Source organism: Astatotilapia calliptera, chromosome 12 (genome assembly GCF_964374335.1).
Source record: "Astatotilapia calliptera chromosome 12, fAstCal68.1, whole genome shotgun sequence".
Lineage (NCBI taxonomy): Eukaryota > Metazoa > Chordata > Actinopteri > Cichliformes > Cichlidae > Astatotilapia > Astatotilapia calliptera.
In genome coordinates, this window is record NC_137433.1 from 16,694,661 (window position 1) to 16,707,944 (window position 13,284).

Genomic DNA, 13,284 nt, shown 5'->3' on the forward strand with positions numbered 1-13,284 from the left:
TACTAGCCTGATCGATGCTGTCTGGATGCCCCTCTACTCTGGCCGCTCTGATCTGTCAACGTGCAGTGAGCTCAGCATCGGTCCATATTTGCATTTAAACACACATTAATGTCTATCCATGTCTTCATATTTATCTCCTATGAACATTCTCCATGTCAAATATATTTGGCACGGGCAAATTGACTGTTTCCTCACCAAGTAAAATGTATTGGTACTTTTAGAGAATGTACCTGTATACTGAATGTCTCGTTCGACAAGGACATGACCGAGATAGATGACCGGTGAAGGTTATTTGGGGGAAAAACAAACAACAACAACAAAAAAGAGAAGAAAAGCTTTTATTTTCTTTCTGTTTCAGATTTGAATTCAGGTATAGGGCGCTTAAGGTGGTACTGGAATATTGTTCAATTGACCCATGGTGAGTTTTGTGAAACTGTTTCTGTCAGTGCTAGAGACAAAAATCTCCCTGACCTCTGGCACTTCGTGGTACTCTTTCCTCTCAAGACTTGAAATGCATAAATAAATGTTGTTGTGCTTAAACGAAATCGAAATGCTTCAGTGACTAGTAAAGTTTATTTTGTATTCATATATATATATATATATATATATATATATATATGAATACGACACTTATTTTAATATCAGATTCAAAAAGTTATTGCTAATTTAGGGAATTACTGAAGTTCCTGATACAGATGCTATGTAACGCATGATTGACCCTTGTGAATCACTTGCACTTTAAAATATACCCATATACATATATGCCCATACTGTGTATATGTTTGGGTTTTTCCTCTGTACTGAAAAGTCATGAAAGATACAAATGCATCAGTTGTCTGTCTTTTGCTGATCAGAAATAAAATATTTATCATATCTGGCATATGGTATGCAATATGTTGCTTTGCTCTTCTTTCACTCGTTCCGATCTTTTATAATATGCTGATTTAAAGTCCCTTAGGCTCGCATTTTTTTTCCAACCAGCTTGCCTAAAAATATTCACAAATGTCTCTTGACTTGACGCCTTCATTTTATCTACCGGCAAACTGCAACATGTGCAGTTTAATGATGGAAACTGAGGAGAGAATTTTCTCATTACATAAGCTTTGAGATGCATTTATGTTCAGACTATAAAAGATTTTAAACTACGACGACCTCCCAATTATCCAATCCAAAGTGTCAGTGTTGTACTGGGTGTTCTTTTCTGCAACACTTTTGCTGATCCTTCTCATTACAATGCTTTTTATTAGACCGTAAACAGTGTTGCCCATTGCACCGCACACTGGAAAGACACTTAAAATGATATTAAGTTCACTGCACACTCCAGCTTTGCGATGGTGCAGTGCAGTCAGAGTGTGCAGCTACAACCTTTATCACGAAACTACGATTAGCACTGTGTTATAAATGCACATAAAGCAATGGCATGTATAGATTTTGATCTTCACACCAGTGCAAAAATAAGGGGCTTTGCAGGATTATGTCAGATTGTGGATCCTACGGCGCAAGTGGATGAGGGGGTGAAATGCAGTGAACTGCGAAATGAACTGCAGCAGTGGCAGCAGGTTAGAGTCAAGACAGATTATAGGTGAGCAGCAAGGCGGCAGGAACGGCAAAAATTGAACCTTATTTTCTGACTACCATACCTTTTCCTTTTAACTCTGCTTTTCAGTCCAACTGTAGCACTTTAGCTGCTAAATGCTCACCACTACATTCACCGTCTAGATGTAAAATGTTTTCCATTTGCTGTCATAGAGATGACTTTCTCAAACATCGGTTATATGAATGAACATTATGTAATAAAACTGTAAAGCTTGGCATGTGGGAGGCCTAGTTAACTTTATCTTTAAACCTCCTCTTGAACATCACTATGATATGCCACCATTGAGAAAGGTGCATTGTCACAAGAGTGAGTCTAAATAAATGAACACAGGCCGCCTGTTGGGCACACCAGCTTTGCTTTATTTGTGTTTGTATAAGAGATGAAGAGGTAATCTAATATGGCTTTCTGCCACTGCCTAACCAGGCCTCATCTATAAAGGTTACACTATTAAAGATGATCTTTTAAACACAAGTAACCTGGAACACGCAGTGGTCGTGATTACTAGTGCCAGAGAATATAATGAAGCATCATGTCCCATTTGGTGATATCAGACTTTCGTATTAATCACTGTGGTAGCCTGTGATATTACTTTTCAGTGACTTCACATCTATGATCTGTCTTTGCCTGCGCAGTCTTTATGACTGTAAAAGGATCACAAGAGAATCCGGCTGACTTGCAAAGTAATTGCTTTACCAAACACCCTAAGTATGTGTGACAAATCCCGCAGGACCCGTGAAGGAAGCTGAAGGACGGAGCGAGCACCTCCTGATGAAAATGAACTTTCTTAAACTTCAGCACAAACAAGCTGAAACTGCACTGTTTGGTTTAAGAGCCTGAGGAAAAGAGGGGGCAGAACGTAAGAGGCTCCACGGACGCTAATCTCAGTCAGAGGGAGATATAATTTCATGCCTATTTAGAGAAGAGTCCTGAAGGGCTTTCTCATCAACCGCTCTCCAGTCTCGTGGATAGGTGATGCAGCAGCTCTGCACACAGATTCTATTATCTGCTTGAAAGAGACATCCAATCTCAACTCAATCAGTGGCTCTAATGCAAGCATGATGGACAGGAACACAACATAAATGAATTCTTCCATATGGTCTGCGTCTCACAGTCTGTCTACACAGCTGCAGTTATATATAGTGGGCAACTTTTGAAGGCAATTTGGATGGAATTACTGCTTTCAACACACAGGATCATCTTGTTGCCAGGAAACATTTGAACAGATTTTTGACCCTGCCTATTCACTTCGTTGCCTGTTGCTTGGACTGCTGCCGAGTGTATCACCATCCTGACAATCCCAACCAGAATAATAATGAATAATGACGAAATTAGAATATCATTATGCAGATGCAATTCATACCATCTGCTTGTGTTTATTTTACCTCAATGTGGCTCCTTTTGAAAAGCAGTTGTGAAACAGCGCTACATTGCAAAATCCTTTCAGCTTTACAGTACATGCACGTCCGTAAAGAACATCAAATATCACAGCATCGCATGAATATAAGCCATAAATGCATGCATTCCCTACAGCGCTGCATGGGGAGAATGACCCTGAAGGCATAAAAGACCACAGAGCCTCTGATACCAGCCTGCAGGCATGCAACAGACCCACCATTGTTTGTCATTGTTTTAACCTCTTGATTGAATTTTGAGGGAGCAAAGCAATGTATCCACAGTGCATGCAAAGTGTCAGCAATTTGATGGGACAAATGAACAATGCACTGTGGTTTGTGCGGTACGGCAATTACTTCTCCTCTCTCCCAGTGTGTTTTATATTCATTATGTTCTTCTCTTTCCCATGAAACTTGTGGCATATTCATCAGCAGTGTGACAAATTACATGTGCAGTGAAATGGAGTATGACTGAGAGCAGTGGAAGATTAGATCCACTCCAATCTTACCCAGCAATCACTATCCCTTCATTTCTGTGGGGAAATACCCAAGGACGGGAAAGAAAATGAGATCAAATTTTTTTACTCAAGAAAGAGCTGGAGTGGCAGGGGAAAGAGATGAAACGGAGCGTTTTCCATTTGTGCCAAAGCGTCTCTCTCAAAGGATTTGTCTTAGAATCGAGTGCAGCTTATAGTTGTGACTGTGCTGATTGCAAAAAACTAAACATTTACTCAGTTGCACAGAAAACGCAGGTAGATGGGTAGATTTGTGCACCCATCTTTGCCTCAGCCAATCAAAGTGACGGGGCCAACTGAGCATCATATCCATGAGTGCAGCTGAAATGCTCTTGAACACTCTTTAATCTTGCTTTCTCTTGAAGGGCCTGGCTATTTTAACAGCTCTCCAGCTGAATGACGAACACTGGAAAATGCAGGCAGATTTAACTGGTATGGCTGAAGCCACCATTAGATATTGTATGACTTTTCTTGATGCTGGAGACTAACAGGATAGCTAACAAGATGAGATTAACATTAACACACTGCTGCTACTACTTCATTCTGAGATGATCTTGGTGTTGTAGACACAATACGTTTACTGCAGTTTTGCATATGAAATGTGAACTGAACATGACATGTGGATTCAAGAGATTGACAGCAAGAGTCATGTACTCTCGTTTATTGATCGCAGAGTGTGGACAAAAGCATGTCTGAAATGAATACAGAGTGGCAGAGACATCTAGTGGACATAAGCAGGTCTCACAGATTTCTTTCTCCATTCAGGAGCTGACTCCAGCTTTGCTGTGGTTAATTCAAAGGATTGACTGTTTTTCTACCTATAATGGATTTAAAATGATGATAAAAACACAGTCTTTATCACTACCAGCCTACTGGGAATGTGACGGTGAATTTAAGTCAGTGTTAACCGTATAACACCAAGTGTATCGTATTTGAGTTTTTGAGACTTCTGTATTGTCAGTGGGATTTTTTTAACCCCTAACAGTTTGCAGTGAGCAATAAATTGCACAAAAAATGCTGTATGTAGCAAATATGAAACAAATTAAAAACAAATGCACCTTCCTTTGTTTTTCTAAAATTTGTCAGACGATTCAATGAACACTCCAGTTTAGGGAAATTTTCTGGCAGCTATTTCAAGGTTCAGGCTTTACGGGGATAATGTAGAGAGGAAGTTAGTTCGTGAAGCATTTGGATTCCCATTTATCTGATCAAATCTATCAGAAGAGATGGAAGCTGATTCAAATGTTGGAAAGTGAATAACTTATTATTAATAACAGTAAAAGTAACTGAAACCTGAGTTTTCTTAGTTTTCAAAAATTACTTTTTATGTGAATTGTTTTCAATGGTGCATGGATATTGTTGTAATAACTGACAAGATCCTCCACACTAATTCTCAAAGTTTTAATTACTCATTAGCAGGTTTGTTGGATTGCTGTTACATCTGGTATAAACTGTGCGGTGCTACAGTTGCTCAGTTAACTGAAGAGGAAATTCTCAGTTTTCAGTCTATGGCTGTTATCGCCTACGACCAAGTTGCAGAAAAATGTGTCTCCTTTCAAATGATGCATTCCTTAAAGAGGTGTACATCTTTTCATCTGTAGGCATTTGAGTGACAGGAATGCAATAACTGCCTCATGGAGTATAATTCGATCAAGGATTTTCCTTTTAAATCCTTCTTTTGAACATATTTTTAACAAAACTGAACTAAAAATACTTTGGATTTTATAAGCCATATTGTAAGAGGAGCCATAAGCGCGTTCAGAGACACATTGACTTGTTCCAGTAAAACACGCAGAATGCCATCACTAACTGCTGCTTAACAGACAGAGGTGCAAGCAACTGACAACTGCCAAGCTGATGCGGGTGAGGAAAGTGTATCTCAGGATCTTTGTCATGAATGAGGGGTGAGTGGAACAGGAGATTGACAGATGGATTTGAGCTATGTCTCCAGTGATGGTGACGCTGATGTGATGTAGAGAGAGATGAGTGTGAGAGTGAAGCTCTCGATTTACTGGTCGATCTACATTTTCAGACTCACCTATGGCCATGGATGGGTGGACACACACACACACACACACACACACACGCACGCACGCACGCACGCACGCACGCACACACACACACACACATATATTGCCTTCTTCCTGGTTTGAAGGTCTTCCAAGTTCTCTATAATATTGATATCTGGTTGAAGAAGAGGGTTAAAAGGAGCCACTGAAGGTATAACTACAGTAGTATATTTTGGTCTTGGTGTCCTCCTCCATGTTGGGCTTCTGATTTACACCCACAGTGTTCTGTATATCCCTAAAAGAAGCACCTTCAGTAGGGGGTGTCACGGGCTTAACCCTCATAATGTCCCCCCGATTTCCATAAACCTGTGGTCCTCAGGGGACAAAAATGTCCTCACTTCATTTGAGTGTTTTTTAAAGTATAAAATATAAATTGTCAATCAATTCAGTGTTAGACCTTAGTTTTACTTCAGACTAACACATTACCACAAATTTACCCTTCATTTTACAATTTAGGGGCACCGGACCTTGTTTCTCTGTTTTTCAAGGTTTTATTCATCTTTATTCCAACTCATTACATGACATTTTTCTATATTTTGGCATGGTAGGTACACTAGGGCATGGGTCTTAGTGAAGGCAAACTTTCATGAGAACAAAGGGGTGTCCATATTTGACACAGTTGCAGTTGCAGGCCAAGGGCACATGAAGTAAACAAGTTGTTACAGGTGATTGTTTTCTTTTGGAAACCTGCTGGAATGTTAGCGTGTCCTGACTGCAGGCCAGACGGTTTGCCATCGTACACTAGCATGTCCATGCACAGCTCGACCTGGCATCTCATACTGCCCATGTTTTTATCTCATAGTTCCCCGGTTTACTTGGGATGTTCTGTTGGAATGGACAGAGTCCTCTGAAGGGGACGTGGTGCTCATACACAGTCACATCAGTACCTGGATCTTACATCAACAGCAGGAAAAACACCCATTGTCCCATACACCTCAATAATTGCGTCATGAATGATGATCATCTATTGTGTCTTTATCATGAAATGATATCCTTTTTGCGATTCTATGATTAATCTTGTGTCAGTCATGGTAGCATGAAAACTTCCCTACCAGACTCAGGATGTCATAAACTGGCCGTGGCGACTTTACTGGATGCACGGCAATAAGAATCAACATACCCACATATACCTACAGCTGCATTTGATCCATTTTTCTTCCTCACTTGTTGTCCCTCCTTGTTTTTCATTGCGTTGGCTGTAGAGCAGGTCATCTACTAACTGGATGTTGGTTCAATCTCTGTGTGCTCTAGTCTGGAGTTGTTACCAAGATGTCCTTGGGCAAGTTACTGAACCCCAACTTGGTCTCTGATGCATCCATGGGCATGTGAAAATTAAAAAGCATAATACAAACATAATACATTGTGTATAATGCTTTCAGTACTCCAGTAGAAAAGCCACTTAAAGAGCATGGGACCTGGCATATGTGCTTAGACCATGGTAGATTGTCTTTCTCTGTGACGCACAAGAAAGTCATGCATCGTCTGTCACTGGGAAGGATAGAAGACCAGATCAATGTTTCCTCACATTACTGCAAATATTCCTCTGTCTCAGCTGATTCCTCTTTCTTGCTTGATCTTCATCATAATTGAAATGGAAGATGTGTAGTCCTCTGACACATCTTCTATTTCAGTTTCACATTCTGAAAATTCAAGAAACTTCAAAAAGCCCAGTCACTTTCTTTCCAATCTCCTCAGACTACCATGTCCTGGATGCCTGAGAACCTACTTGAACATAGTTCAGATTCTTCATCACTTTCCTTCACTTCATAGCCTTCTTCCACTTCTGCAGGTGGGTGATGTGCTTTTTCAGAGAAAGGTTACCATGTGATCTAAATATTGGCAATATTCTCTTTATCTTCTAACCCTGGATCTTCCTGAACATTGATTATTCCTCCTCATTATACTAGAGGACAATATATGCATTGTTCTACTGGTCATTCCTTTCCACAACATGGTAAAAAGAAATTAGCTCCAGTGCAATGGAGGCTTGTGAGCATATTATTGTAGGTGTATGTATTATTGTAGAGTCTACAATATAAAGCACCTTGATGCAACTGTTGTTGTGATTTGGCGCTGTATAAATAAAATTGAATTAAATTGAATGTAGAGCACCTGCCTCCTCGTTGTGCTGCCTGTTGTTGTTGTTATGACCATTGCTTGACCCCACACATCAGTGATCCAAGATCAAAGATGTGTGAAAGCAGTATGGTGTGAAAATATGGCCCTTTGCAACACTTTGTACTTTGGGGACGTTTTTGGCCCCGAGGACAACAGGTGTTATAAAATCCAATAAAAACCCCATAAATAAATCAAATTACGTATTAGCATAGTACTGAATAACTTTGATAGCAAAAGATTTCTTTTGCTCTTCTACCGTTGCTCCATTGAAAGTGTGCTGACTGCATTTGTGTATGGTTCTCCAGCTGCACCATGGCACACAAAAAGGCACTTCAGAGGGTCATTAATGTGGCCCAAAAAACATCCTCTTCCCTCCCTGAAGGACCTGTACAGCACTCGCTGTCTTAAGAGGGCACGCAGCATCCTACAAGACTGCACACACCCAGGACACCGGGTGTTGAAGCTGCTGCCGTCTGGCAGGAGATTCAGGCTGCTGAGGTTGCGGACAAACAGACTCAAGGGCAGCTTTTACAGGGCAATAGCCCTAATCAATGCAATCAGCTGACCCGATTGGCTACCTTTGTGGACCTTTTTTTTGGGGGGGGGGGGGGGCAATAATAACATCCATCCAGCCATCCATTCACTTTGGCTTATCCGTTTCAGGGTCGCGGGGGGTGCTGGAGCCTATCCCAGCTGTCACAGGGCGAGAGACGGGGAACACCCTGGACAGGTTGCCAGTCGCAATAATAACAATAACAATAACAATAATAATAATAATGTACAATAAACATACACTCATTCTTTTATTTATTAAGTCATTCCTTTGTTCATACCTTTCTTGCACTTAAAAAAATCCACTTTAAGTTACTGTGTTGTGTTTTGTTGTGTTTAGTTGTGTTTAGTTGTGTTTAGTTGTGCGCAGTGCAGACGTGGGACAGTTTCCAATTTCGTTGTACTGTTGTACTAGGTATGAATGTGCAAGGACAATAAAGAGTTATCTTATCTTATCTTTTGTAGTTCATTCCATCTATCCATCTATCCATTGGTCTTTAACCAGTGACTTGAATACATCTACGAGTTTCGGCTTATTTCAGCTGTTCAACATATGAAATGCAGTAACTGGCAAATAGTGGATGTTTCTTCGTGGTAACCTTGAAATCACAGCACCCCCCCACCCCTCCTCTCCACATTTAAAATCCCAGTTTACGGTGACCGACAGGAGGCAACAGGTGTCTCAGATTTTCTAAATAAGATTGCTCAGTTTCATACAGGAAATCTTTCTGTTGACCACAGTCTCTCTTTTTTTTTCAAAATAAAAGCCCTGGAATAATTTTAGGAATTGAACAGAATTATTTAAACTCTTTCTTTTTCTCTGTAGTAGTTCCCAATTACTTAATGGATATCGTATATACCATATTTTCAATATTTTGTTTTTTGTTTTTTTTCCCAAACATTCAACCTTTAATAGCAAGCAACATTCAGGTCCAGCCTCAAAAAGTTGATTCTGTGCATCTGGCGGTAACTTTTTCAGTAGGAGAGACAGTAAAAACATACAAGAGACAATGTCTGGCTGTAGCAACAATTCCACCACAATTTCTACAGAAATTAGTTAACAGTTAATAAACTACCCAAGATGAACTTTGGTGGAATAAAGATCTTGAGTGGCATCAGTAAACTGCTGTTTATTTCCCCCCTACACTGTAAAAACTGTGACTAGAGGTTACTTAAAAAAGTTATGGCAACAAAGTGACACTTGAAATAATTAAGTAGATTTTAATTTCAAAAGATTTATGTAAAATGTAGAGAAAATGTTAATTAAATTCAAATAGAAAACAAAAGTAGATATTAATAGAATTAAACTGTAAATATGTGTTGGATTTAGGGTCAAAATCTCAAACTGAAGGTTGAAATTGCCCAACTTTACCAAAAAAAATAATTGATATGAAATAAGTCTCTGAGAAAAATTACTTTGAATTTACTAACTATCTGGCAAAGGTTTAGTAAAAACTTCCTAAAATATCCATTACAAAGAAATGAAATCTTCTTGTTTTTTCAGTAAAACTCAAATTGGATTCAATAATTTTCCAAATAAACCTTAAAAATAATGACTGAATAATAAGAGAAAATGAAATGAATTTTACTTATTTTCTGAGTAAAATGAATCAATTTCACAAAGAAAACATCAAAACAGTAATTTGTTTTATTGTGGAAAATAAAACACAGTAATTTATAATATAACATTTTTCTGCTCGTATACACTGAATTCTCATCAACAATCTCCTGATCTCCTAAATACATTCCTCTGCTGTAAATTTGTTTTAGTGTCATAAACAGTTTATCACACAGCTTTGTGTACAGAGCAACAGCAACATAAACTGCATGAATGTAAACCAGTTTTGTAAAAAAGAAATTAATCTTTAGACTGTAATATCAACATGAACCTGAAATTTGAATATCCTTTACCGTTTCCTTTATCTCTGTTACTTATTTATGATTGACAAACAAAAACTTTAGTTTGTCAATCTTTTGTTAAATTGAATCACTCAATATAACTGTAGAACAAAGGTTTTTCACTCATGTACATGGAATATCAATAATGTAAATCAACCTTTTATCCCAATTTGGATGTTTAACCTGAGAAAATCTAAGACACATGTAAGAGGAAGTAACATTTCTACAGCTACAGGACTGCACTTCTGTTAAATTTTAAAGTTGTTTTAAACCAATGTTTTATAGTAACATACACTATAAACAAAGAAAAGCTTCACTAGTGATTCCTCCAATTTGCTGCCTTTCAAACAGAATATTCCTAAGAAACTTGTAGGTAATAAAAAACAAAATTAAAATGAAGAGCACAAATACAGCCTGACACATTGCAGGTCATTTGGGTAAGATATGAATAAGATGAAATTAACTTAAAAACTGAAAAGATAGCTGCATCTAACAAAGACAAACCAAAGGTTTTCAGTGAGCTTACTTCCCTTTCATTCTTTCAGAGTCCTCGTTTAAGCCAATAACTTGTTCTTGAGGTTGTTCACTTTTGGTGAGAGCTTAGCACAATCCAGTTCAAGGAAAAGTTTCTGGAATACTTCCAAGGTGTATTTTAGCTCTTTGGGATAGGCAAGATCGACTGCATATGTCAATCCAACCAGCATTGCGCATGCTCTTGGAAAATTGCCCAGAGCAGGCATAACTCTCACACCCTCCAGCACAATGCCAATGTCATCCTCCTCAGATCCAACAGCCTTGATTTTGTAGATTTTCATCCTCTGTTCAGAAAAGATCTTGTGACACACCATCCTCATCAGCATCCTGAAACAACAAACACATGGGTTTTCTGACTGTAGTTGCACACATGAAATATTTCCTGGACACATCCTGTAGCTGAATGACAAATAAAACATGATAATGCCTCAAATTATTTGAAACTTGACAAACACATATGAATAACAAAAACAGAATAATGTTTCTACTTCAACACTTACACTGTACTCTTTGATCAGTTGATCAATGGACTCCCCAAGGTACACCATCAAGCACTGAATAACCAGATTTCTGGTTATGTTATTGCTAGGATTGCTTGGTGACTGAAAATGAGCAAGAATTCCAAAAATTACCATCAGATAAGTGACCATTTATTAAGACAAAACTGTGAGAATTGGCAGTATTAAAAAAAACTGTTAAATATCAAATTATCATCACATGGAGCATTATGTGCGATAATTAGCTGATGTTAATGCACATGCCTGGGTGCTGACAGTCAACACAAAGGTATTGTCAACATGCTTGACAGGTTCAATCTTTAAATGTGTCGTTTTAGTAAATTACATTAATTTAGTCATTTAGTTTTTTTATCTAATTTAGTTTATGTTCGTCAGAAAGGCTTTTTCCTTCTTGGGACAAAACAAAAACCCAGCAATACCTGTACTTGTGTTTTTTTGTTTGTTTTTTGTTTGTTTTTTTTACTAAGAATAGACATGTATTTAAAATACAAAACATGAAACCCATAATTGTGTTGTTAATTATATCAGTGACGTCCTGGCGTCCTCTTGCACTGACAAAAACATGCAAACAAATTAGTGGAGCTGTGCACCATGCAAATGAAATTTGACAAAAAAATTCTTTAAATAAAATTCCAAGCTGAAATGTCTGTGGAAAATACCTTGGCTATGATAGCCTGCAACTTCAATCCCATGCTGATCAGGTGAATTTAAGTTGAGGGATCTTCCATTACCTGAAAGGAAAGCAACATTATCATTTTTGACGTTTAGTCAGCTGTGTAAAAACCAAGGAGGAACCCACCTGGGGGATTAATAAAGTTTTATTTTATCTAATCTAATCTAATAACTTTAATCTCAGCCAAACCGATTTACTCACGAACAAATAAAACACTGAAAAAAACCAAACAATAACATTTTTAGGTTGTCTAAGTGACTTATACATTACGTTTAAACTGAGTAGCGAAACCCCGCGGTGATCTGAAAATGATGTGCGGGGAGTTGTGCCGTTCTCAGCGGCTTCAGTGACACTCGAGCTCCCGGCTTGCTATCGAGCTGGTGGGTAGCAGATGCTCCGAAAACGTCGAAGCACTTTTGCAAACATGCGATATCTTGATAAACCGAGCAGATATTTGATGTTTACACAGCTACTTTCGCGCCTGAAAATATGTTAAAAGTTTATTTTGTGACCCAGAAAGATTACTAAGAGTAATTTTAAAACTTAGTAGCGGCCGCCATTATTGGAAACTGGAGTTCGAAAAACTGACTGTGGCTGACAAAATCACTCACAACTGACCGCAAAACCTTTTCATGAACTTTTAAACGTGGATGAAAGACGTTAAAACTCATCGGAATATACCGTTGATATTTTTTAATACGGTAAAACATGTGGTTAGTTAAAGCTGTTCAGTAACACAGTCGTGAAGGCTTGGAAAGTGACCTTGTGCTAGCAGTCCACTAACTGCCATTTGTGTAAAAATACGATACTATCATTACAGTGATGATTATTAATAAAATTTCGACGTATCATACTGTTTAAAACCTTTACTCAAAACCGATATACGTTATTGTTTAAACCGTGTCTTATATTTGAACAAATTAAGAAGTCTTACCTCTGACAAAATGGAGACGTCCACTCATGAAGCGCGTGTGTCCTGCACGTGGCACAAAGGATTATGGGCGGAAGTGTACAATGATTAAAATGAAAATGCTTTCATCAGTTAAATCTATTAGATTTCTTAAATTTTTTTAGTACTCAAACATTTTTTTTAAATCTACTCAACAAACCATTGCTGAATTTACCCCAAACAAAACTGTGTAAATTTAAATAACTGAACATCTCAAAATTGTTGAATTTTGCTTAGATTTGATTAAAACTACTCATACACGTTTTTACTGAGTAATAATTACTATTACTCTCCTATTAGATTCTAATTAACCCCAATCACAGTTTTTACAGTGTATAGATCACATTCACCCAGTTCAGTTTAAATCCACATTTTTCTTTCCTGGTACCAGTTTGAGTTTGAGTACCACTCCTCAAGAAGACGACTGCATGTCCGAACACTCAATGCATAGCCTAGAAAAGTTTGCTCA

The 13,284-nt window shown here is 38.2% G+C and overlaps 1 long non-coding RNA gene across 1 annotated transcript; it reads right to left on the minus strand.

The window, feature by feature from the left end:
* Nucleotides 1–9,872: 9,872 nt before the first annotated feature.
* Nucleotides 9,873–12,887, minus strand: LOC145419425 (uncharacterized). The gene is made up of 4 exons (XR_013900810.1): nt 12,801–12,887; nt 11,853–11,924; nt 11,176–11,277; nt 9,873–11,002 (listed from the first exon to the last, which is right to left on the minus strand). It is a non-coding gene; the product is annotated as an uncharacterized LOC145419425 (long non-coding RNA).
* Nucleotides 12,888–13,284: the final 397 nt, after the last annotated feature.